The 24,733-nt window shown below is 38.0% G+C and overlaps 1 protein-coding gene across 4 annotated transcripts in view; it reads right to left on the bottom strand.

Moving 5' to 3' along the window:
• Positions 1-24,733, bottom strand: part of LHFPL2 (LHFPL tetraspan subfamily member 2) — a 129,288-nt gene that overhangs the window by 47,592 nt on the left and 56,963 nt on the right. For 2 of the 4 annotated variants that reach the window (XM_074813444.1, XM_074813445.1), the window contains exons 2-3: positions 17,329-17,381; positions 11,859-12,079 (exon numbers count right to left, since the gene is read on the bottom strand). The gene's annotated coding sequence lies outside the window, so the exon portion shown is untranslated. Of the gene's footprint in view, positions 1-11,847; positions 12,080-17,328; positions 17,382-24,733 lie in introns of all 4 variants that reach the window. The other 2 variants (XM_074813448.1, XM_074813447.1) reach the window with 2 other exon arrangements.

Here is a 24,733-nt window from a genome sequence, read left to right as displayed (position 1 = left end):
TGCCTCCTCCTGGTGCCAAGCATTCTGTTCACATGCTATCAGCATGCCAAAATGGGGAGCTAAGGCTTCATCTGGCATTAATGCCGATCACCTCAGAGGAGACATTATACATAAGGTCTGAAAGCACAAAATGAGATACAGAACTCAACACACTAAAATTTAATGAAAATTCACTCCAACATAGACTTGACCAACATTTTTTTGCCATCCTATCCGACACTGCCCTGAATCAAAAGCATCTACTCTATTTTCCAAGTCCTTTGAACACAAAAGAGAAACTAAGGTATATGATTCACACATTCAAACTTTCAAATCATGTTTTATTATAAAATGAAACTCTGCCAAGTCCCTTTATCAAATTCATCAAATATTTTCCTGTTTCTCAAAGAATGAATGCAACCACCCTATTCATATTAAATAAATAAAATTAAAAAAAAAAAATCAAAGAGAACAGATTCTACTGAGGAACCAAGCTTCAGTGACTGTTGTATTTCATTCAAGGACTCAAACTGCTTCCAGCCAGCAACCCACAACAATGGCCTCTGAGTATGTATACATGCATTTATTTTTCAGTGACAATTTTATGAAGATGTACATACACAAAACAGGTCCCATGCAGGCAGTATTTACAGCCTTCCTTGCCTCTTGCCAGAAATTTTTCTTCTTCAAACAAAGCACTACTGCTTTTCCTAATGGAATGAACATTTCTAAAGCCCCGGAAATCTAGCTGCAATTAGGCAATATAAATCAAACCACAGTAATGAAGCACACAGATGACCCAGTTTTCTAATGAACATAGCAGGAAGGTTTTTCTGGAAGTATTTCTAGTGATTTTTAGCACTAGCATACAAGAGATTTTTGTCTGTCAGGCAGCTATTTTCTCTTACTGTAAAAAAATTTTGAATTCTGCTTCGTAAAAACAAACAAACCAACCTAAATACGTGTAAGATAAAACAAAAAACCTGCACTACAGCTAAAAGCCATAGTCTATATGGGAAAGAAGAAATCATTCAAACTTTCCTCCAAGACCCAGCATCACAAGAGTTAAGAATAATCACTTCAAACACACACAAGACTTCCAAGATTTTGACCTAATACCAGTAAACAAGGCACAGCTCGGGGCTTTTGGCTGAAATGGGAACCAGCTACTTCCCTGTTGGCTGTTTCAGAGCAAACAAATCTGACTCGTTTGCACCAGGAATTCCATTCTTGTCGAAGTCTGTAGTACACACCTATGAAAAATGCTTGTTTATAAATTTTCAGGTTTTAAGAAAGTTCATGGAAAATTCTTCAACAGCTTGGTATCAGGCAGCGTCAGCTGGTAAATGGCAAGTTGAAACAATTGCAAACTGTTCTGAAGAATACTTCACGCAAGTTAGAAAGAGTTGATGAAAGCACATTTCAAAACAGTCTTGGCCCAATATCCTTTTCCAGACAAGCATCGTGTACTTGCCATTGACCAACATTCAAACTGTTGCTATAGAAGCTTATCCATCAGTCTCCCATCTGCTCAGAACCTCTCTATTTTCCTTCCCTTCTTGAGGTAAAAGTTGTCTTTAAAATGTGAGTGGGATAGCAGTAAGACTTAAAACCTGAGACAACAGACTCTGCCAAGAACTACTGTCTTATTATTAATCCTGGGATGAGAAAGAACAACAAACCCATCACTCACTTCCAAGAGCCACCTCTTCTAACTCACAGATCAAGCTTCACTGTCCACTCTCCAGTCCTACCCACCACAGAATAAAAGTTGTTGCTCTCACTAAAGTCACAATAGTATCCTCTTTTTAAAGAAAGAATTACATATTGTCCCTCAGACCCAAAATTAATGTCTCAATACTAATTATTTTTTGTAACATGTAAATGTCAGCTTATAACAAGAACAACAAAGAACTGCATGAAGCAACTCTGGATTTCAAAGGTGGGAGCTATGGATAAACAAAATACTGTGCTAGAATACTGCACTGACAGAAGCTACATAATTTATAGTTTCTACAATACTGCAAACTCCAGAGGATATTCCTACTACAGCTGAAAAGAAGCAGAAGTTAAGCAACACTGAATGCTCTTCTCTGAATACCGCTGCAGGAAGGCTTTCCACTCAGCAAAGACTGGAATCTGCTCTTGATTCAGTAGTATTCAATATGCTGCACACAACTCCCAGAATGTCTGTGTGATTTACAGTCCCAAGGTTTTCCTTTCTTCCTTCTGCAAAACCATAGTTCTCCTTAGCCTTCTGTACTTTAGAAAGGACAAGTAACCTACTGAGGATTGCTCTGTACCAAAAGTTGAGCTCCCCCTTGGAACAAAGGGTCACAATTCAATCTACCTTTTAAAAGGAGCAAGCAGGCAATTCCATCCAACTATAGCTAACAGTAGTACTATGTAACACTAATGCTAACACTGGAGAATTAAAGATGATGATAATGATCTGGGACAATGCCTCTTATTTTGTTAAAATTATAAAGGCAGTATGTTAATCAGCATAGCTGCCATCAACCCTTATTGTGCAACTGTAAGCCATCATGCACAAGTCAGCAAAATGCTTTAGCAACTAGAAAACTCAGTCTAGACCTTTATCAAAAGACGATCAGAATAATAAGATCACAAAGACTTGTGCATCCATTTAATTAAGATAATATGTTCTTCACTACAGTATGTACCTCATCACATTTAAGCAAACATCAAACTAACTCCAATTCCATCACTGTTTAAACAACTTTTCCACAGCAAAAACATCTATTCTGTTACCATAAATTTAGATCGAATGATAAATGTTTTACTCAGACTTTGTTCTAGACTATGTCATAGATACAGGCTTTTGAAAATAGATTTGAGTCTGACTAGCTCTTTCTCATGTTCCTCAAATCACAGAATTTATACAAATGAAGTTGTAAGCTGTAAACTACCCAAAACTATTTAGAAATTAAAAAGCAGGAGAATTGGAGCAGTTCACAATTCAACAGATTTTTCCATCTAAATACACTTATGTCCCAGAGAAGAACACGGCTTTTGTTCCAAAAATAAGTAGGGCAATGACAAAAGGTCCAATGTTTTATCTACTGTTTTCTATCTCTGCAGTCTTCTCCAAGACTTCTAAATCATCTGAGGCTAATATTTGTTACATTTCTCGCTGGGCCTCTTTTAACCCTGTGATTTATAGACTCTAGAGGTGAAGAAAATGCCTCAAATATAATGAGGTGAAAGAAATCAAACTACTTAAGTGTTCTAGTAACAACCTTTTTGCAAGCTTTTTCAAATAACATGCCAAATTCTGTGAAGTTCTAGAAGAGCCTTTTAGGATAAGGTGTGTTTCAACATATACTCCATTGTTAAGGGTGTAGTCACTGCTCACTGAAGCCAACCGGAGTTTTTCACTTACATTCAGCGGAGCCTGAACAGAGATGTATCAGCATTACTACTGATACAGAGATACCCTTCCTTCATTCAAACTTAATTGCATGCACAGAAAAGTCATTGGACTAGCTCTTGAAAAAGCCACAGCTGTTTCTCACTTCAAGCATTAAATCCAGGTGGATCATGTAACAACTCTTACAGTTGTGCTGATTATTCCAAGTCTGAACACAGCCAACATTTTAAAAATGCCTAAAAAACCTGGGTGGATTAGGCCACCCTGGTTGGAAAATCTGACAAAAGACATAACTTCACATAATTCTCGCTGATTTAGGCATGCTGCAAATTGCTGTAACCTTACAATAGACACTGCATTATTGCACCCTTTGCCAGTTAGGAAACAGGACTAACGCACACACACAAACAGCTAAGAATATGGAATTAATACATAAATTAAACTCAAGTGGAGAATAGACTCATTTTCTCTGCATCTAAGAGTCTACTATTCTGACTTTCATTTCTTGTGGACAAGAATGGAAACAATCATATGAATATCGAAAGCCCAGTTTTATGGACCTATTTTGGAAAGTCATCCTTTTATTAAATATGTGGTATTTTACAATACAGTAGCTTCCAAGGAATCAAATTGTAAAGATCTGTGTCACACTATTTAATATCTTATGTTTTGCCAATATGAAGTCAAACTTATATTGTCCCTTAGTGAAGGATGGGTATAATTACATAGATCAATAATAATTTCACCACCTGGCACAGAAAAAGTTCTATCATCAAAATACCACTGCACAGTTCCTGGTGATATTATTTTCCTTTTTATTAGCATGGATAAGACCACAAAAATATGCTGCTAAGTGAATCCACAAGCATGATCCTGTAAAGAAATGTGCAACTATAGCCCATACCAATCGAAACTAAGGTTGCTCAGATGATTTCCAGCTCTTGTGATTTTATTATGAGTCATATCTGGTGTTTTCCTTGAGTCATACATTTAGGAACCTCAGCAGTGGTGCCCATAATTACATTTTACAAGTTCATTACTGTGGTGAGGGGGAAAGGAATCCGCCTTTTTACATATATGCATCCAGATACGTGAAGCATGCAGGTGACACCCTTGGTCACATGCCAGACTACTGGTTATCAGATTTTGTTGCACAAAAAGCAAGAGATTGTTACAAAAGTGCTTTTCATCTCTTAATGATAATTTCTTAGTGACAGTGCACTAGGATCCACAGACATGGATTTCAACACGTCTTCTTTGTTGTGTACTTTCACTAATGAGAGAACTCCCTTTTTTTCCTTTCAGAGAAAAACAAGTATTTATTTATTTACTGCACAGCTTATGATAGAAACGGTATGACATTCCACCCACAAATTAGCTGGAACAAGTCAAAAAACTACAAGAATATAGATGAAGCTAAATTTTTTTTTCCCTTTATCAACCAAATAAATTTAATGAGTAGTATCAGTAAGAAAACAACATTGGCTGGGCGTCTGCTGTTAAAAAGTTATTCTGTTGTATGTTTTCAAGACCATTCAAATACTACTCAAGATGCAAGTGGTCATGTAAGAATCAACACTATCTAAATCAGAAGGGGAGAGGGACAGCATGCAAGTGCTTGCAATACAAACATACTTAACACATTTTACAATTCAGCTCCTCTGAATATCCTCAAAACTCTAAGTTTCTGAAAAGCAACTGACACAAACAGATTGCCTTTTAATGTTCACATAAACCTCTGTAAATCTTAACCATTGTCTGAAGCATATACTGCTATTCCAACAATGACCAAAACAGTATGAGTCAGTAGAAGAACAAGAAAAAAAGCTTCTCGTGTCCTCATTTCCAATACTGAAAGTCTTACAACTTTCTCACAGGTTGCACCCAGCAGGAAGCAATTCTGCTTCAGCAGTGGATTAAGCAGATATCTAACATATCTCTGTCACATCAAATTTTGATGATGTTCCACTTTTCATTTAATAAGGAAAATGAAAAAGACCCCAAAGTAAACTCTCTCCACAAGACAGATACAAGCAAGCACAAATTTAAGGGCTCCATGAAGCTGAATACAGTCAGGGAAACACAAAACCGAGGATGAGCATCTAGAGTAAGATTGTGCTCTGGCTGCTATTCTTACAAACATCCCCATCTGGCCTCGGCAAACGGGGACGAAAAGTGATGCAATTTTCATGGCACCCACATCCTCAAAGCCAGACACTCATCACCTAGGTGTCAGCAAGCCCCTACACAAGTCTTCTCAAATTACTGCTTCCCACCAAGACCTGAAACTGGCTCCCTTTAACATCTGTTAATCTAATTGGTTCCTATAAGCCTGTAACAATTAAACTGTTGTTGCAAGGAGCAAAAGGGAAAGGGGATTTTACATATCCACAGCTGGGCTGTTAGCAGAACAAATGGACTGCATCTGACTCAATGGCTCTCACCAAAATCCAGTTACCAAGCTGTGAGAACAAGCCCTAAATGAAGCTGATGGCCTCAGCAACTGGGCTGAGCTCAAAGTGCTTATCAGCTGCTCTGCCACAGCAGCAATCACGAGGGGCAAAGGCCTCAGAATTTCTCTAGTCAGTAAATTTAACAATCCCGGAGAAAGGTAAGACAATAATCATGGCAAATATGGAGTGAATCACTCAAAGTGAAAATAGAATTTTTGTATGATACATTACGAAGCTGGCAATTTTTACCTGGCCTGTATTAAGAAGTAAAAAAACTGAAATCAAAGTCCCTGTTTAGATTCAAATTATTTTTACAAAAAGGGAAGTATTGCAACAGCTGAGAAAACTCAGCTCTTACGCAAAATACTTCAGTGGATTTAAATTAGAAGTAACATTCTTTTTTTCTAAAAGAAAAAGTGAAAATGGAACAAAGTGATACCCAGTTCAGTATTGGTCCCAGTCCCATTTCCACAGACACTCAGATGTCTCTCTCTCTGTGTACTTACAGGAGATTCTCGCTTTCAGAAGGAATTCTCATACATCTAAGCAATGTGCATAAAGGTTTGCAGAGCAGGAGCTGTAGGATCTTCTGCATCATCACCATCCAGTATAAGGAGTGGAACTAACACTTCGTCATAGGTTTTGTAGATCTCTAAGCCTGAACATCTCACAGCCTGAGAAATCAAGTGAGCCCTGCAGTCTTCTTCCAGTGTGCCAGATTAAAGTCTTATACAGCTACTGACGTGCGGAGTCACGACTTTACAACCAGTAAGGTTATAAAGAAGGTATGTTTATTCAGCGCTGGGTGCACGGGGGATCGCTCCTCCACAAACGTGCACATTTTGGAGCGAAAAGCAGCTCCTTTCTATAGCGTAAGTGTTTACATATTCATGATAATCCCGAGAATAGGGAGAGATATTACAATTAGTTTTGAGAAATCATTATCACAAATCCCGCCCCAAGTCCCTCCCCGTTGTGCCTGCGCAATGTCTCCTGATGGTCTTGGGCAGGGGTCTTCAGGATGAAGATTGAAGATTCCTCTTCTTCCTCTTATGACTTTTCACCCAATTAGGTCTCTTCAGCATGTCAATTTAGCATTCTTTGAATTCCCCTTCCTTATCTTGGGACTCAGTAGTTGCAGCTCCTCCCTTATCTCAAGAGCTCATCCTGCTGAGAGCCCATCCTGCTGAGAGGCCTGCATCTATTTCGTTAAGGTTTCTCACTTCACTACTTTCTTGTCCTTTCCACAGTGCAGTTTTAAAATGACTAATGAAACACTTTTCAAAGTATTTTTGCTCTACGGTCTCTACTATGCTTTCTACCCCAGTATTATGCCACCTAAGCAACTAGGCACAATGGTGTACTGAGGTGACACCACCACAATCCTTTGAAGTTTCTCAGAAGCTCTTGCAATATTCTAACAGACTATGCATCTCACACGTGGGACATCTGAGAGTTTACTAGTTCCCATCTCAGGGTGAGGGAGGAACAATAAGTGTTAGTTACCTTACAGGATCCAGGGAATTAATAGTTTTCAACCTTTGTTTCTTTAAGAACTCTCTAGCAACTGGCTTTTATTTTTTTAAGTGTTTTGTTTGCTATTCATCCCTTTCTTAATCTGCTCCTCTAATTTTTACCAATGTTTGAAATTTCACAAAGTCAACTTTTAAACCAGAAATGTTTCTAACAGTAAGTTGAGACTTTGGTACTCTTAAGTGAGTAATAGAAACTTTTCACTTTTCCAGAGTATCATTGAAAAAGACCTACATATCCAAAATCCTTCCCCCCCCCCCCCCCCCCCCATTTCCGGATGTTTCCTTAGATCATCACAATTGCGGACATCTATTACTACATTCCATAATGTCAGCCAAGAACTCAAGAGTTAAGTAATTCCTTTTCTCTGATGACTGCAAAACAGTTCAAACATATCTTAATTACAATTTATAATCATTCTGAATCAAACTCAGTCAGCATTAGAAGGTTGCTGATGGCATATAAAGCTATTTGATGCCCAACAAATGAGGTAAAATCATTGAAAGTGTGCCAGTGTTACCAGGTTTCTTTTAAGGCTACTCAAATATCTGGAAACACCCAAGACTCCCAACAAGCTTTGTGTAGGTATGAAATTCTGAGCTGTACATCCAGGCACATTTGAAAACAGCACTAAGGGTCAATTAGCATCTTTGGGCTCAGAAATAGCTTTTAAGTTAGAGCCTTGCTATACCATCATCTCATGAAATGTCTCTTCACATCATTTCAGGTTAACAAGGCTGATCATCTCTAGTACTTTCAATGTTTTAAGAAGTTACTTTAACTCCTTTGAGCTCTTATTTACCTCACTTTCATTTCTGCTCTGCCTAGAGTGAACTCTTCCATAGCACAGCCAAGATGGAACAGAGAAAGATCCTGATTCACCGTGAACACCTTCTTCCCCACTGACACTGTACATATATCTGCAGTCATTCATCAATAAGAGTGACAGGTAAGCTGCTACAGGCACAGCAGTGAACACAGACCACTGTGACAGTGTCAGAATATAGGACAGACATGAATGCAAACAAGCTATATCCAGGCCTAAAACAACATAGCAATCTTTCAGACTGTCACAAAATATGTTAAAAATTACGATTTTGTGCTGCTAATCCTAATTCCCATCTCATTGCTGGCACTTGACTACCATCCTAAAACAGAAGTAATGAATTTTTGAAATCATTTGCTGAAATGTAGCACAAATTAAAGTGTGCTATTACTGTTCACTGATTTCCTTTAATAAGAAGGAACTGTACACACAGACTGGTGATTAAAACAAGTAAAAATAAATGGGATAAGGACTTTCCAAGCGAGCATCATGGCATTTGGTCAATTCTCTTTTGATTCACTTAGATTTTGCATGTGTAAGACTAAGCAGCATTCCCTCTATATTTCACAAGCATTAGTATGCTAGTAGTACATCTGAGGTGGAGTCCCTCCAGCTACCAGGAAACCAGTCATCAAAAAAAACTCAGTAACAGAGAAAAAGAGTTTGATAACCAGCCATTAGAAGATGGACTGGTGAGAACGACAGGGAGGGAGACCCAGAAAATGCTTTAATTGCATTAAATATAATGTTGTCTTGAAATCTGTGCATGCAAGAGTACTTTATTATCATAATCCTAATGGACTGGACAGTTTCAGAAGGGATATGAACGGTATCCAATTTCCAGAGAGAAATATGCTCAATGCAATCTGGAAAACTAGTTGGATTTCAAGGGATGTTTTCAACTTCCCCAGTATAGAATTTCTTTTTGTTCTTCTCAGTCTCAACTTTTCCAATACACAAAAGATGTAATTCTCTGCAGGGAAGGATTTTTTCCTCATTTAATAAAATCTACAAATCTTTAGAGACTATAAACTTTTTCATTTTCTGCTGCATTAAATTTTACCCCCAAAAGAATCTTTATGAAAATATTTATCTTCCTGTATTATTTGTCTAGGAGGTAGATTTAAAAAATGACCAGTAAAGGACAATTGCAACCTTCTACCAACTAGACAAAGCTATTTTGCTTTAGGGGAAAAAATGTAAATAAAAAGTGATATAAAAAGTTAAAAATGAAAGAAAATCATCAGCCTACATGTGGTACAGCAATTTTTTCAATTATGGCACTATCCAATTTTATCAAGAATATTAACTATATTTCCCAGGAATACAATTCTAATATTTCAGAATAATAACATATTAATTTTAAAGACATATTTCACTGACATATTGAAGCATTTTAGGAAGTATATATAGCATAAGACGACATTCACCTTTAGGTCAGATATGTTACCTCACCTCCTCCTATGCATTCCTCCCATTTATTCCATTGCACTGAAAGACAATAATATTCTCTCACTGCTGTTTACTCTATGTCTTAAGTCCTTCCGCATTACCTTGCAGAGGGAGCTGCAGTTCCTGGACTGAGGGAAGCACTGCTCCTATGCAGAACTGCAGCCGCATGATCCCTTGAGTAAGTCACATCTCTACTGATCTCATGCTGTTTTAAAAATCAGTGAAGTAGGGATTTTGGTGGTTCCCTGGTATTTGTAAAAAGTTCAGCTAGTAACATTTGCTCACCAGGCAGACCAGTTCTCAGTTCGTAACTCTCACTGAATGCTTTTTCCATGGTCTGCATAAGTTACTGGGAAAAAAAAACCCAAACCATGTTGTTTTCTTATGCTTCAATTCCACAATGTATTTAGATACACGGGTTTGAACAGCCATCAACAGGTTACTTGCAAGCTTGCTTAGAGGCCCTAATACCTCCCTCCTTTTAATAGCTTTGGAAAGTAATCTAACAGCTCCAATAGCTTAAGCTTAGAGAGGGACAGAAGGATATAAGAGAATTCCTCTGTGGGACATAGAGAAAAAGGGTAAGTCAGCCTCAAGAAATGAAAAAGGAACTATTTCTTTCAAGCAGTTCAGTTCTACTTGGACATAAAGTACTTGGCTCCACCACTGAGTTCTGTGTGCTGCTCTACTTTCTGCATAAGGTAACCCTAATCACAGCCAGAGTGGAAAGCAGGTTTCAGTGGTAACATTGGTGATTCCTGACAATCAGTCCTTCTCAATCTAATAGATTTCTTCTTTCACTGACAGCTTCTTTTTAAGAATACCTCTTCCCAGACTTTATGATGGCCCCGTCTCTAAGAAATGATTTGCGTGCACAGGTTCAACACATCTGCTTATCTTCAGACACATCTAGAGTGTGCAACTCACAGATCTGGCACTTTTGAAATAAGTCAGTGTACTGTAGTAAGTGATAGAAAGAAGGAAAAAAAAAAAGGTAAACCATAGTCTATTTAGCACATCTGAAAATGAGCTCAACCTCTGTTTAGTTCCAGCAGCTGCCTATAATGGAAAAAATGAAGATTGCTGTTGCCAGAAAAGTGGGCAGTAAGAAATAACAGATGTGAAATTTGAGCAACACCATTGGCTAGGTCAGTGGTACAAACGGCTTCAGAGCTGGGGTCCCCATTGGGCTGCAGTGTTCTCAGAGGCATGCTTGCTTTTTGAGCTGCTGAACAGTTCCCCTTGCTTAGTTTAATTTACTCAGCGACCTCACCCATGAATGCGATTGGCAGGAAATATTCACATCCTCACAAGCATGTGTGGGCTGTGCATAAAAGCTCCTCAATTAAAGTTAGTCACTACATTTTCCAAAATCATTTTAACATATCACTTCTCTCTTCCTCCATCCCAGACACCCCTCTATTTCATGGACACTTAGGGCGACTGGGGAAGAAAAGACAGGTCCTTCAACAAAAGATCTTACTAAATGAGGCTCACAAAGAAAGTAAGATCAAAGAAACCAGTCTAATCTGATGCATACATTTTTAAGAGGAAGGGCAGTGGGTAAAAAATGCCCTTCAAAGAGTCAACTCCAATTACAGAAGTCATTTTCAAAGAAGAATGAAGTTTCTTGACAGAGTTTAAAGGGAAAATTACAAATACAAGGTCTGTATAATATATCACATCAAGAGCAACTTCTGTCAGCTCAATTTTCAAGATTAAGTGGACTTCAATTTAAATTAAAATTAAATCAAATCAAAGTTATATTTAGGCATCAGAAATACGCCTTGAAATTGTAATGTGGATCACAAAGATGATTGCTACTTCAGAAAAACCAATTATAAAGCTATATTAGAAGAAAAACACTTCCAGTGAAGAATATTCAACAGCAGCAACTAACATCAGCAGAATTGAAGTTGGGCTGTCACATGCATTGCAAGCCATTCCTCTGCTACGCTCAAAATCTGGTTGTAAAAATGCAGCTCTTAATAAGCCTAGGTTTTCATGCTATGTCTCATCTGGTGTATTTATTACCTGTTGCTGATAGAAACAGTACTACTCTCCCCACCTACTTCCAGCTGCTTATTTCCTCTTTGTCCCTTGTGTTACATCTAGCAATTTCTCAGCCACAGGACAAGTCAGGCCAGCATAGTTATCTGATGTAGTTTTCCTTCCCAGGCAGTTTGGGGTTTTTTATGGAATCAGTTGCTTACCTTGAACTCACCTTGGGGCTGGGAGCTGATGTGAGAGAGGGGAAAAACAGGCTGAAGTGGTACTGCCCCTTTTGGCATCAGCCTGCAGCTGTGCAAGACCAGATGCAACATTAAACCATACTCTGAATAGTCTTACTAGCCACCTTCTCACAGAATGAATATTCAAGCGTCTTCAGGATTCCACATCACGCAGTGGGTCCCTGAGAGTTAATGTCACAGCATGAGAGCAACTCTGCAAGTAAAAATAGTAATGTTATAGCAACTGAAGGACTCCACAGGCATAAAAGCGCCTCAGTTCATCTCACTGTGCAATATCTGGACAAAAGGCCTTGCAATCTAAACAGAGAAAAAGAGTAAAAAAATCAATTAACTTTCCTAGCATCACTTATCAGGTTAATAACAGAGGCGGAAATCAAATACAAGAGTCAGGACGGGCAACTCTATCCGCTACGCCACACTTCTTCCTGTGGCTACAATTGCTATTTATTCACTGCTTGTGGCATGGCATGTCCATATCAGAACTGCACTAGGTTCCAGAAATAACAAAATTAAAATTAGCCATTGTATTTGTTGCTCCATAAGCAAATTATCAGCTCTATGTGGTTTGCAACATCTGAAAGTTTCCAGTGCCTTCCCAAGGAAAGAACTCCAAAGCTTAATATTTTCCTGACTTGGTACATCCTCCCTCCCCTCTGAGGATAGACAAAAGGAAAGAAAGTGAACAGATGTCCACTGCTATTTTTGTTTCTATTAAATTGAACTGGGGTGCAATTTTGGATTAGTGCTTTAAAACCACCTTAAAGTTCTCCAAAGAAGGAGTAAATAAAGATAAATTATATGAAAAAGAAAAAAAAAGGCAAAGCACAGACACAGAAAAGAGATTGATCATAGAGGAAAAACAGTACATATGTATAACTTCCTATTTACTCCCACTGTTAACAAAAACAAGTAAAATCAGCAACACTGGCTGCAGCTCTATTTTTTTTGGCTTCCAGAAGTAAAAAAACCTGCCCTGTCTCTGTGCTGTTATGTACATAGTACAAAATTGTACTGATATAAAAAAAACATATATCCCAAACCAAATAGAAATCCCCCAAATCAACTCTCTGTCCCCATCTGTATTCTGCTGTGAACTACATGTGATTAACACACAGTACCTCAAAACTATTACCAATTTTTATATTTTGGGCTTAAGATATGGCAGGGCTTCATCAGAAACCTGGAGCATAATTCCTGAAGGTCACAAAGCACTGTCATGAGGCAAAGTTCAGCCATAGATAAGATGACAGCTAGAATCTTGGGCGAACCATAGCTTTCCTTTATCTATGGGTTATCACAACATGACCAAAGACCTTCAGAAAGATACTCTGCTTGCTTTCCTTCAACTTGGTGTCTCCCAGCTGTTCCCAAGGCCAGAAGCACAACCCTCATCCTCCAGTGCCAACTGGAACCCTATGCCGGAAAGCTACGTAAGTAGTATTATGTGAAGAGGAACTGGACTGGCTGGTCAGAACGTTTATTTTCATGTAACACAGAAGAATATTTGTCACATCAGCTTGAAGGTTCCAGAGTAGCTGGGATGCCTAAAGCCCATGGTCCAAGAACTGCACATGTATCAACCTGTGGAAAAAATACTGGCAAGTGACTGGTGAAACATCAGCTATTAAGAGGGGATCAAACCTCCGAATCTTCAGGGACTAGTTTCACTGTCAACCATCAGTCCTCAGGCTAACATTCCCCAACCACATTAACAACTGCTTCCAGAGGTGCCCAACAGCAACATCTAGCACAGTATCTGATCATTGCTGAGTTATCTCACTGGGGCGTGGATCACTGTCAGTGTCATGTGTTGGTCCTAGAAGAAGCTTAGCAACCACTGCACTAAGCAGTCAACTCTTGATTAACAGTATTTTAATTTTACATATAATAACTGGTGCTTTGCTGCCTAATACAATTTCAGAGTCTATCTTTCATGTTTCTTAGAAAAGGCATTGTAAAATGCCTGTATCCTACTTATATTGAAACAAAATGAGTATACATACAAGTCAGGGAGTATGTGAATGCTTTTTTAAAGGAAAAAGAAGAATGAGTATGCAAAACACAAAAGATTTTATTAAGAACTTATCGGAAGGTAATTTTATCCTTTAAATCTTTATCTCAGTTGTTTATTTCTTGCTTCCAGCTACAATTTTATTAATTATTTTATTGCAACTGAAGTGAAGATTTTTATGGAATTAAGTGATTACCTATTTTCAAATGTTTCCTCAAGACAACCTATGTAATGCCTATGAAGAAAACTCAGACAACTAGGCCTTTGCTGTGCTCATTAGTACATCTGGAGAAAAACTATATTATTTGCATATTTCATTATGAAGGGAAAGTTATAATTTCAGTTTTCTTTCAGCATATTAGATCTGCACAGAGCTAATCTTATTAACTGTGCAATTTTACCATCACCACTACACTTAACCCTCTACACTGGTGTCTCACCTACTGCTGCTGACAGTTGCTCAAGCCATTGTTTAAGTTAGCTTCAAGTTCTTATGTGCTAGTGTTTCTGTTATGTTGCTAAGCTTTATAGAGCTCCCCTCTTAAATGGTCTGAGGCACATTACTATAAAATAGCTCACCTTACCTGAACGCTACCCAAGAAGCAATTTTAAATTAATAAGTAGTCTCTTTAATTCTTAACTAGCAGCTTCTAAGAGAGCATCAAACTTGAAAGAATCCCTGTATTCGTTGTTAGGTAAAGCAATACAAACTGTCTACAACGTACCAACACCAGACAGAGTACCATGCAGTACACAGTTCTCAGCCCTAGCTGTCAGCCCTAGTAAATACTGTGCAAGTTTGATATGGTATCTCACTATAATCTATAATATGAGTAAGGTTCCAGCTTAGCAAAAGCTGGTTCTTCAGCTTTTTCCCGGTTCAACAAAACTCTTAAACACCTCCTTAGTTTCTAAACAAACAGCGTTTTAATTGTATTTCGATAGCCCTTATGCATATCTTCTGATTCTCTGGTGAATCAGGGCCTTGTTTCAGAGCATCCCACCAGAACAGCTACCATATTAATCATAAAATAACAAGTATCAATGCTCTGTAAAGAAGGAAATTATTTCAGTTTGAAGTCATGCAATTAAATGTCAGTAAAAATCCAGAAGTTGCTTCACATGAATTATTGTTTATAAGACTACTTTTAAACACACTTGAGTCACCAACAAGCAGCATAAGCAGTCATAAGCAAGTTTTAGTTACTTTTAAAAACACTGAGTATATTTTCTTTAAATTTCCCTTAGGTGATAGGTATGTTTAGCTTGACAGAAGGATAGTTTTTATTTTTAGAACATTTGGGACAAGTGACTTCTGAACAGACATATGGTACTATCATATCCTACATGTGAAGCCGCACTGATCAGAACTGTCCGTTGTACACTGGTAAAGAAACTTCACAAGAGTTTCAGCTTTTTGTGAGGTCACATAATACATGCAGTGGAGTGGTACCTGTTGGGTTAACACACCTGTTTCAACATAGTGGCACATTTGTGTGTTGTGGAACAGGTAACTTGCACAGAGCATGAATAAATGTGTCACACTGGAACACAGGTAAATTAATCCACCCAAATAAATCCATATACATGTAGGTATCTCAGCAAGGCAAGACTGGCTGATGAGGTTTGATGTTGTTTGGATTCCTGCTTGCAAAGATCTTCATGATCCTGAAATTCATTGTGGCTTCTATTAAGTCTACACTTCAGGGTGAGGGCAAGAATACGGATTTTTCTATGGGAACCTAAATGTTGTTTAGGTCTTTCTGATATCCACTGTGACCAAAAATATCTTACATAACTGCACACATTCAAAGTGGGCAAGGACCTGTAACATTTATCCTAGAACACTAAATGAACTAATATAAATACCAGAAAACATACCACTTATTTTTGAGGACTCTTGAATGCCTTGGCAAACACAGAAGTAGGAAAGAGAAAGTTTCATTCTTACCAAGGAGGAGGAATAAGATGGATGGAAAGTGCACAGGAACTATCAATTCATTCCACCTGTGCACTGATGACACCATGAACTCAGCAGTTTAGTCCTGAGAATTGTCAGGGGGTGGAGGATGGGGGCATGGGGGGGTAGATAAATAGTAGGTAAAAAGAAACTATCCAAAAATAACTGACAAATTCACTTAAAACTCATTTACTTGCTTTTCCTGGTAAAATACAAGCAGAAATAGAAAGAAAATAGTAAATCTAGAACTACATGAAGGTAGATGTTCTAAACTGATAAATCACTTCAAAGTTTTAACTAAACAGTATTTCTAGAAATTAAGAACTGCATAAACATAACTTTCAGAGGTCATTAAAGTAAAAAAGAAGACAAAAACAAGGCAAGACTTTCTCACTGTATTGTATTTGGTTCTTGGTCATGAAAGTCAACATACGCACAACCAAACGCATGGGTGTTAAACACTTATATTTGCTGCCAACAGCACTGAAATCAAACAAGATCCCATAAATACAAAATATTTTGCATAAACTGGCTCTGCTATGGAAACCAGAGAAATAGAAATATTACATTATTCCAAGTAACAATCTCTTGGCAAGAAAAAGAAGTTGCTTTTTGAAAGTTTTATTATTATTATTATTAATACCACTACTATAACTAGGTACAATCAACAGTTGGTGAGTTTATCTCTGCATTTGTAAGTCTGTCTTTGCCAGCCTACACCTACAGACAGGGAAGTGAAGTGCAAATAATATATTTATGAGCGTATTACTAAACAAAACTCATTTTAAAAAGTATTTGAAATTTTTAAAGTTCTTCCTTAAATCCTTCCTGCACTCTTCTCTAGTTGCAACAGGTACATAATTGGCACATAGGATGCAAGGAATCACCAATAAGCAGGGTGTAGGGGATCAACAGAATGATCTATCTTTATACAGGGCAGCACAGTTTGCAGAGGTGGAGTTAAGAATCACAGACATAAGCTTGGGTGTTCAAAGAAAGAAAAAATTCAGCTTGCAGTAATTTATTAACTTACCTTAGGTTTCCATGTATTCTAGAATGATATCTGATTTTATAATTGCTTAATGTAGACACTGGCATGATTCTGAGAAGTCTGGATTCAGGCACCATTAATTTAATACAATGTGTTACAGTGTATGTTACTGTTTCAACAAGTATAGATGGAACTATTCTACTTGAAATACTTTAGGTTCAGTATTTTCTAAGTCAAGGTGGTGATGGGGAGGAGGTTTCACTTATCAAAAGCAGTCACTTAGACTATCTCCTCTGCCTTAAAATCTCTGCTTAAAAAAAAGTCAGATGAATGCTCTGAACAGGAACTTGGTGCTCAGAAGTAAATATTCAAAAGGCATAGCCTACTGCACACCTTCCATCCCACAAACAGCAGTCAAACTTCAGAGTCAGACACCATATGAAAACAGCAGATAATATAATCTGAATATCATTTACTCACCACTGTTCCAAGTCTTCAGGGCTTGGTCAACCACTTCAGACACCTGGCAATACCTAGAAAAATAATTGACGTAAAATGTAAGAAAGGTACAGAGCCAAAAATATTAAAACAGTATTTATGATTAGTGTTAGTGGCTGGAATGGTACAATTCCACTTGTAAGAGATTATATGCACGCAAGTAACATTTCACTACCAAGACACTTCTGCTTTGCTAGAAATGCAGCATTGTGGACATCACTCCAACCACTAACGAGCTAAGAAAAATAAGCACTTGTGAAGGAGTAACACATAAAGAGCTAAGCACGCACAAAATTGCATCTTCATCTCTTCCTCTGTTTTACTAACAAAGTATGCCAAGATTTGAAAATACATTTAAAACTATTTGTATATTCTATTCTGATTTATAACAATATTTTAAAATCAGGTATGACTTAGGAAGAACTCCAAAAGTTCCTGAACCACTGGAATAAAAATCTACACTGCACAGCATGCTCACTCCACAAGCTTAAGAAACACACCTCCAAACCCCTTCTGCCACCCCACCCACGTATTTCATGGAATTCAACAAGGAGAAACATGAAGTCCTGTACCCAAGATGGGCTAATCCCTTGGACAGGCTGGGCACTGACTACACAGGGCACAGCTGTCTGAAATGGATCTGGGGGTCTGGGCAGACAGGGGGTTAAACATGAAACAGCAGTTACCCCTGAAAACAAGGAAGGCCAAGAATATCCTGGGGTATATCTACAGGCTAAGCTCCTGGTAATAAGTGATTATTTGCCTTTAGCCAGCACTCCAGGAATACACATCTGGAATTCCACATCCAGTTTTGCATCCCCAGTACCAAAAAGTAATAAAATAAGGTGATAGAGGTAAGATAGTTCAGCATCATTGAATCAATCATACAGGATTTACCGCAGTAATAACAAATTCTGCATTTTTATACATACATCAGGACAGGATACATGAAGAACCTCCCCTTATATAAAAGAACAATGTGAGTCAGTAGGTCAGTAGACTCTTAACAAAGAGAGCTACCAAGGACAGAGGAAGACGTACTGGGAGCACTGGAAAGTCAAACACGGCTTAAAATGGCCTCTGAATTCCTGGCACATAGAATATTCCTCCAGGAAAAAAAAAAAAACCCAAACCAAAAAAACAACTGGACTAAGTAGCAGTGATTACTCCAACTTTTCTGTCTCAAAAGCAGTTAACACAGCAATGAAAATATAGTACTGTCAGCAGAGACAGAGACTATTTTTCATGAATAAAAAAGACCAAACTGTTTTCTTTTATACTCAAGCACCCAAAAATGCACAATCAATTTTAAGTATGTGAAAACGACGGATTGCCTGGACAATTAGAATTAAGTGGTGCTTTTAAGGAAAATTTCCTTGCAGGAAGCCTGGGTTTCTTAAAAAAGAGAAATGGTACAGGAAGGGTAAGACAGGATCAGCCCATCAAGGAGACTGTAGAAGAGCTTCCTCTCACAGATCCATCCACCTGCCAAAGGGACAGCATTGATCATCTTCAGTCACACACAAGAAATAACAAAAAAAAACCCAAACCAACAAACCAAAGAAGGAGAGCAAGTATTATATTAAAAAGAAAGGCTCTTTTTTGCCACCATATCTGTGACAAAGCTAGTAAGAAGAAACTCCACATGCCTTCCACTGCCCCATCACCACACAGGCAGTGTGCACTTTCCTTATGCCGCAGATGGCCAAAATGAACCTCAAATCCTCCCAAACAAATCGGAATGAGAAAAATACATGTATACTCTTTCTCTCAGGAGCTCTTTCTTACAAATTTTGCAATAGCACAGATGAATTTTTACAACACCCAGGAAAAATACATAAAAACCATTTCTTCCATTCTACTCAAGTAGCTGTAAATTCGGCTGCATCAGAATGACACACCACACCCCCCGCCATCACCACACCCCTCCCCCCCAAAAAAAAGAAAACGTTACATTCTTCATTTTTACCTCCTTTCTCATTTTCAAGGGAGAAATGTTTTTGTGTAATTTGGGGAGAAAGAGTCTCTATACCAAGCAGAGCCACTGATTTAAAGTTTTTTATTTGCAGTCAACACGAGAAGCAAATAGGGTGGACACTGTTATAAGAACACAGTTGGTTTGACAACATCTCCATGTCACAGTGTACCCTGGCTCTGTACACAACAGGAATTGGGTATACTTAGGCTCCCCAGCAAAAATAAAATTAAAAAAGAATACAGGTATATCTGCTGTATCTTAAAACATCCTTTTCAAGTAGTTTTTTCTTCAGATGTACTACTGTGCAATACTTCCATGTATTATATAACAGCAAGTATCCAAATCAAAGAAATATTTAATTACTTCAGGAAGGTTTGCATGACCAATTATGTCACTATGAATAGAAACAATGCATTCAATGGGTTCTTTGTCTTTTGCTGTCAATGCAGAACAGTATGAAATAAAAAATCCCCATACTATTTCATAGGCGTCATTAAGGCTACTTTTAGAAATAACAGCAAAACAACAAGGGGAAAGTATTTTATTTTAGGGCTAACAGGTTAAAAAAAAAAAAACCTCTAAATGAATTACAATGCTAAACACCATAGGAAACTAACAGCTCAGATATACAATAGATTTTTTAACATTTCTTCTCAGGTTAATTATTCTGTTTCACACAACCCTACAAAAGAAAAAAAAATACAGCTTTGCTCTTTGTATTATTTACCCAATTTGTTCAATCTATAAAATCATGCATGCTACATGCCTGTATGTATGTGATTTAAAGCAAACTCAAAAGAGCATACCATATAAAGCAACATAATTTGCAAGCTATTTCAATGAGAACAAAAAAATTCTCGCTTTTTTACACTACAAAAAATATTTCACCCAAATGCACCTGCCCTGAAGTTTACACCTAATAAAAGCCAGATGTACTTCTAATACACTGCTGATCCCTGCTTTTAATGCCTGTTTTCCCACTGCACCACCTTAACCAAGAAAGCGGTACAGCATAGTTTTACACATCATTAAAATGTTTAAACCAAATATTACATTTTTATAATCCTAGCAATTCCCACAAAACTAAACAGAATAAATACAGAAGCACTAAGAGACCTGCACTCTGAATGAAAGATCCCTCTTAGCCTGTTACCTAATACAATAAGCACCTGAGTGGTAAGTGAATCAAATTACCACATTTCTTTAACAAGTCAGTCATTACTAACTGAAGCAAGCGATACGCAAATTTATTTTTAGTAAAGTTTTCTCTAAAATGAGTTTTGTCTTCTAGGATTTATTTTACCTAAGTATAAAACATTATTTGAAGTTAGCAATATAGAATATCAGCCAGGTGCCTGATCCCGTTCACTGAAATCAGTGGGAGCTCTTATCTTTAGCGTTACCCATGAGGATAAAAGGACAAAAATTGTTTACTTTAAAGGAAGTGTAAAAGCACTGAATTTCACTTTACAACATGCTTCTTGAGTCACATCTCTGTGTCACAGGGATAGTAAAGCAAAAACACAAGTCACCCTCCCATGGCACCACCAGGAGTTTACACCACAGGCAGAGCTTTGGTCTTGCTTCATACAACCCATCACTTCTGCCAGTCCAAGGCAGCAAAACCCAGCAGCTTTGCAGCAGTATCTCCAGGAAGAACACAGACAGTCACTTAAAATGTCCCTTGGCTCCATTTTGGACATAAAGCTGCTCTAGGTGGCTGCAGCTTGGCCACCAAGAGGAACCTGACAAAAAGTGTCTCAGAAAGCAGCTTCACCCTGGGGCCAGCACTGCTCAGCTACCTGCTGTCTGCACACAGATGGTGAGAGAAACAGGTGAGAGAAACGGGTCCCACGGTCAACCCAGCAGTCATCGGGCAAAGGCAGGCTCCACGTCAACCCCACAGCAGCTGGGACTGGAACAAGCACACTGACAACACAGCTCCAACAAGGATTGGGTGGCCCCAGGCTGGGCTGAAAGAGGCTCCTGGGCCCCCAGGCAGGATCCAGGGCAGGACCAAAGGGAGGCTGAGCCCTGTTAGTGCCCCGGGGGCCCTGATGCTGGGTTGCTAATTAAATGCTCTAACCAGTAGCATGCTCCTCAGCAGTGAGCTAGAATCACTTGGCAAGCTCAGGCTGTTCTTCCTTCATGTCAGCTGGCTTAATAAATAACAACTTCTGATGAGTATTATTAGTATCTGAATTATCGCCCCCAGATTACCACACACTGTGACCTGCAAAATACTAAATTTTCAAATAAAGCCATCTTCTGGCAGAAGTGGAACAGAATGACTCCAAGGGAGACAGCTCAGTTATCTCTTCCTGAAGGCCTGGAGATGGCAACGGTGAAGTTTTGTTAAGGAGTAAGCAATTAACGCACTCTTACTTAATCAGTAGACAGTCTGAGCCTGTTGCAGAAAGCTGGAGAGCTATCCCATTGTGAAAATCTGGAAAAAAAAGACACATGATCGCACACACTCACAGCGTCTTTCAACCAGCAGTTGTGAGGTTGCTTTGTTTTCAATCCAACACCTCCTTCTCAGGCCAAAGTTATAGTCAGAGCACCTTCCTAGTGACAAAAACTGTGACTATTACAAATCAATGAAACAATCATTAAAATGTCTAAATTGCCTTATAAAATCTCTACATTTTCCAGTACTCCTGCACCATGATTGTATTAGGAACCTGTTTGTTTTGTGGTTTCAACTGAAATAAAAAAATGCCTTAAGCACAATCCTCCCCCCCACCAAAGAAAAGCAGACTTGTCTTAACATTCAACTTCCTTTACGTATAAGACAAGGTATCTAGCAAAGCAACCAAACACAGATTAAGACACAAACAAGTTGTCAGGAGTCCTCAAAATACAATTTCAAACTCCTCTATAATGTCAGGAAAACAGCATTGTTTATTTTAAGCATATATTCCATATTGGACTAATTCCCATGCTTTCCTCACAGCTTTAATCTTCATAGATTCAATTAAAAAATACACATACAAAGCATCTTATCAAATTAAAGCACTCACAGGTACTACATGTGACCTTCCACTAGTGAGAAGGTGGATTTTCAATCATGAAACACTTCAGTGATTCATGTAATGATTATGCTAAGTGACAAAATCTAGATCTTAGCCCATTCAATTTGACCTCAAAGCAAAGTTCCTTCTACTGAAAATAGTATATCTGAATGCTATTCAACCAGTAGGCCTATCATGCACTCAAGACCTTGATTCAAAGCTAAAAATAGAGCACATCAACTTGTTTACTTTTAGCTCTTCTCCAGCTCATGTCTCAGAACTGATTTTCAGTCTTGTATAAAACCAAAACCCAACATAAATAAATTAAATAAAGATGAGTCCCCAAGCATAATTCTATGTGTCTTTCTTGAGTGTTTCAGTAAAGTCATGTTATGGAAATAAAAAAACCTTACTCAAGTCTTATCTGCCCAGTTTTCCTGCTCTGGAGAACATCTGGGAGTTTCTACAGACCTCTCAGTCTTAAATCATCTTCATCCAGCCTGCTTTTCCAAAGGGAGCTTACAAGCCCACAAAGAGGCACTCCTTTGATGCTAACCCAAGGAAGGCGAAATGAGCTAGCTACTGCCTGGTAAGAGTTAAAAATTATACTCAGTTTGCAGATGGAAGAATTAGATAGCCCCAGGGATGGTGGGAATTGAACAGCAACTAAGAAATATATTAACTCTCGTTTTGTTTACCACAAAGAAGCTTTCCTTTGCCTTTTTAATTTTTGTCATTTTAAGCTTTCTCTGAAGCCAATTTGCTTAAACACCGCTAGAGAAACAATCTTTTCAGAAAATGTCCTGGTAATACAAGAAATGAAATGTCTGGGTTTAGCTTTTCCTGAAGCCAATAATACCCTCTTTGAAGACTGTCACTGCACACACTTTGTAAGAAGTTCTAATTATTCTTTAAATTCCTCTAAAAATTCTTTAAATTATTCTTTAAATTACATTTCTCAGTAAAACTGAGATATAACTTCTTGTCAAATTATGAGCTCCTCGTGATAACATTTGATTTTCCCTAGACTTCTATTCTTTTTACTATCTGGAAGAAGATTGTGATTGTCTCCACGTGTAGATGTACACACAAAGAGGAGAATCACATCTAAAAAGGTCTCCTGATTCAGAGGGCAAAGACAGATCTCAGTTTCTGCTTTTCTTTCCCCTTTCAAGATTATTACAAGCTAATTCTTTAAAAAGATATACTGATTGTTACTTTTACCATTTCCTATACAAAGGTACTTGCAAGGCTGAACTGGAGTGTCATAGGCCAATTTCAGACTTAAACAATGGGCTTGCAGAATAATCCATGAAGGATTCAATTCAAACAGGAATGGCTGGGGGTTCAGGCAGGGCAGAGAAGGCTACCTGACTTTTTTTTTTACCCCTCTTTCCCAGCTGAGGGTAAAATGACCGTTGTCTTCAGTGATCCCTTCCAACCTGTATAGTTCTAACTACAAATAACTGAATATAAATTTTAGTCAGATGTGTTTCCCTTGAATATGCATTCTTGGGCTTCCTGCTTGCTTATCTTCTACCACTGATTAACCTTTACGTTCCCAAAGGTAGGTATTCAATTTCCAAGAAAGTTTATGCCAATTGTAAGATCACCCCTAAAATTCTTTACTGAAACTCATGAGAGGGTGTTTACCTGACCCCAACTTTTAAGTTTGATGCAAAACTTTTTAAATACTTTTATGTCTCTCATTTAACTTTTATCAACAACTGTGGGAGTGATAGAAAATTCCATGCTTTTCTCATGTCTCCAACTGAGAAAGTGAGATGGTGATATGAATCAGTTCACTTAACCTGGGTTCATTGTATAACTTTTAATAAAAACATGGTACTTCCTCATTAAACAATTATTTTCTAAATTAAAGCAATAATTAGAAAAAAAATACATCTTTCTTACAGTTCAGGTGCATTCTCCACCAGATTCACAGAGTTTTAAAGTTTACTGGTAGCCTGAATTCCTAGAGAATGGTCATTTAATATGCAGGTATCATTTTGAGATGATGAAGACCTTCAGAAGCATCTCGTAACTGATCTTGAGCCTGTTGGGCAATACCTCTAACAAGATATGGGGGTGATGAATATCAGTATAATCTTAGAGCATATCAAAAAAGTTATCATCAGCCCAGAGAACATTATTACCAGTTGCTGAAGACTCCAGTGAGGTCTTACTTTGAACACTACAAAGAATTCTTATTATCGTAAGTGAGGAGCAGGGGAAGACATCCAAGTTGGATTAGGAACACAGAAGGAATACTGTACTGATCAAGGGAAGAGAGCTAAGAAAACATACGAGGTTTTGCCTTCTTTAGCCTATCAAAATGGTGACAAAAATGAAGTATAATTGTTTCCCACAGTTGCTGTAGGCAGCTAAGTAGCAA

Source organism: Strix aluco, chromosome Z (assembly GCF_031877795.1).
Source record: "Strix aluco isolate bStrAlu1 chromosome Z, bStrAlu1.hap1, whole genome shotgun sequence".
In the NCBI taxonomy this organism is placed as follows: domain Eukaryota; kingdom Metazoa; phylum Chordata; class Aves; order Strigiformes; family Strigidae; genus Strix; species Strix aluco.
Note: the sequence above shows the minus strand (reverse complement) of the source record. Positions and strands in the feature narration are given on the sequence as shown.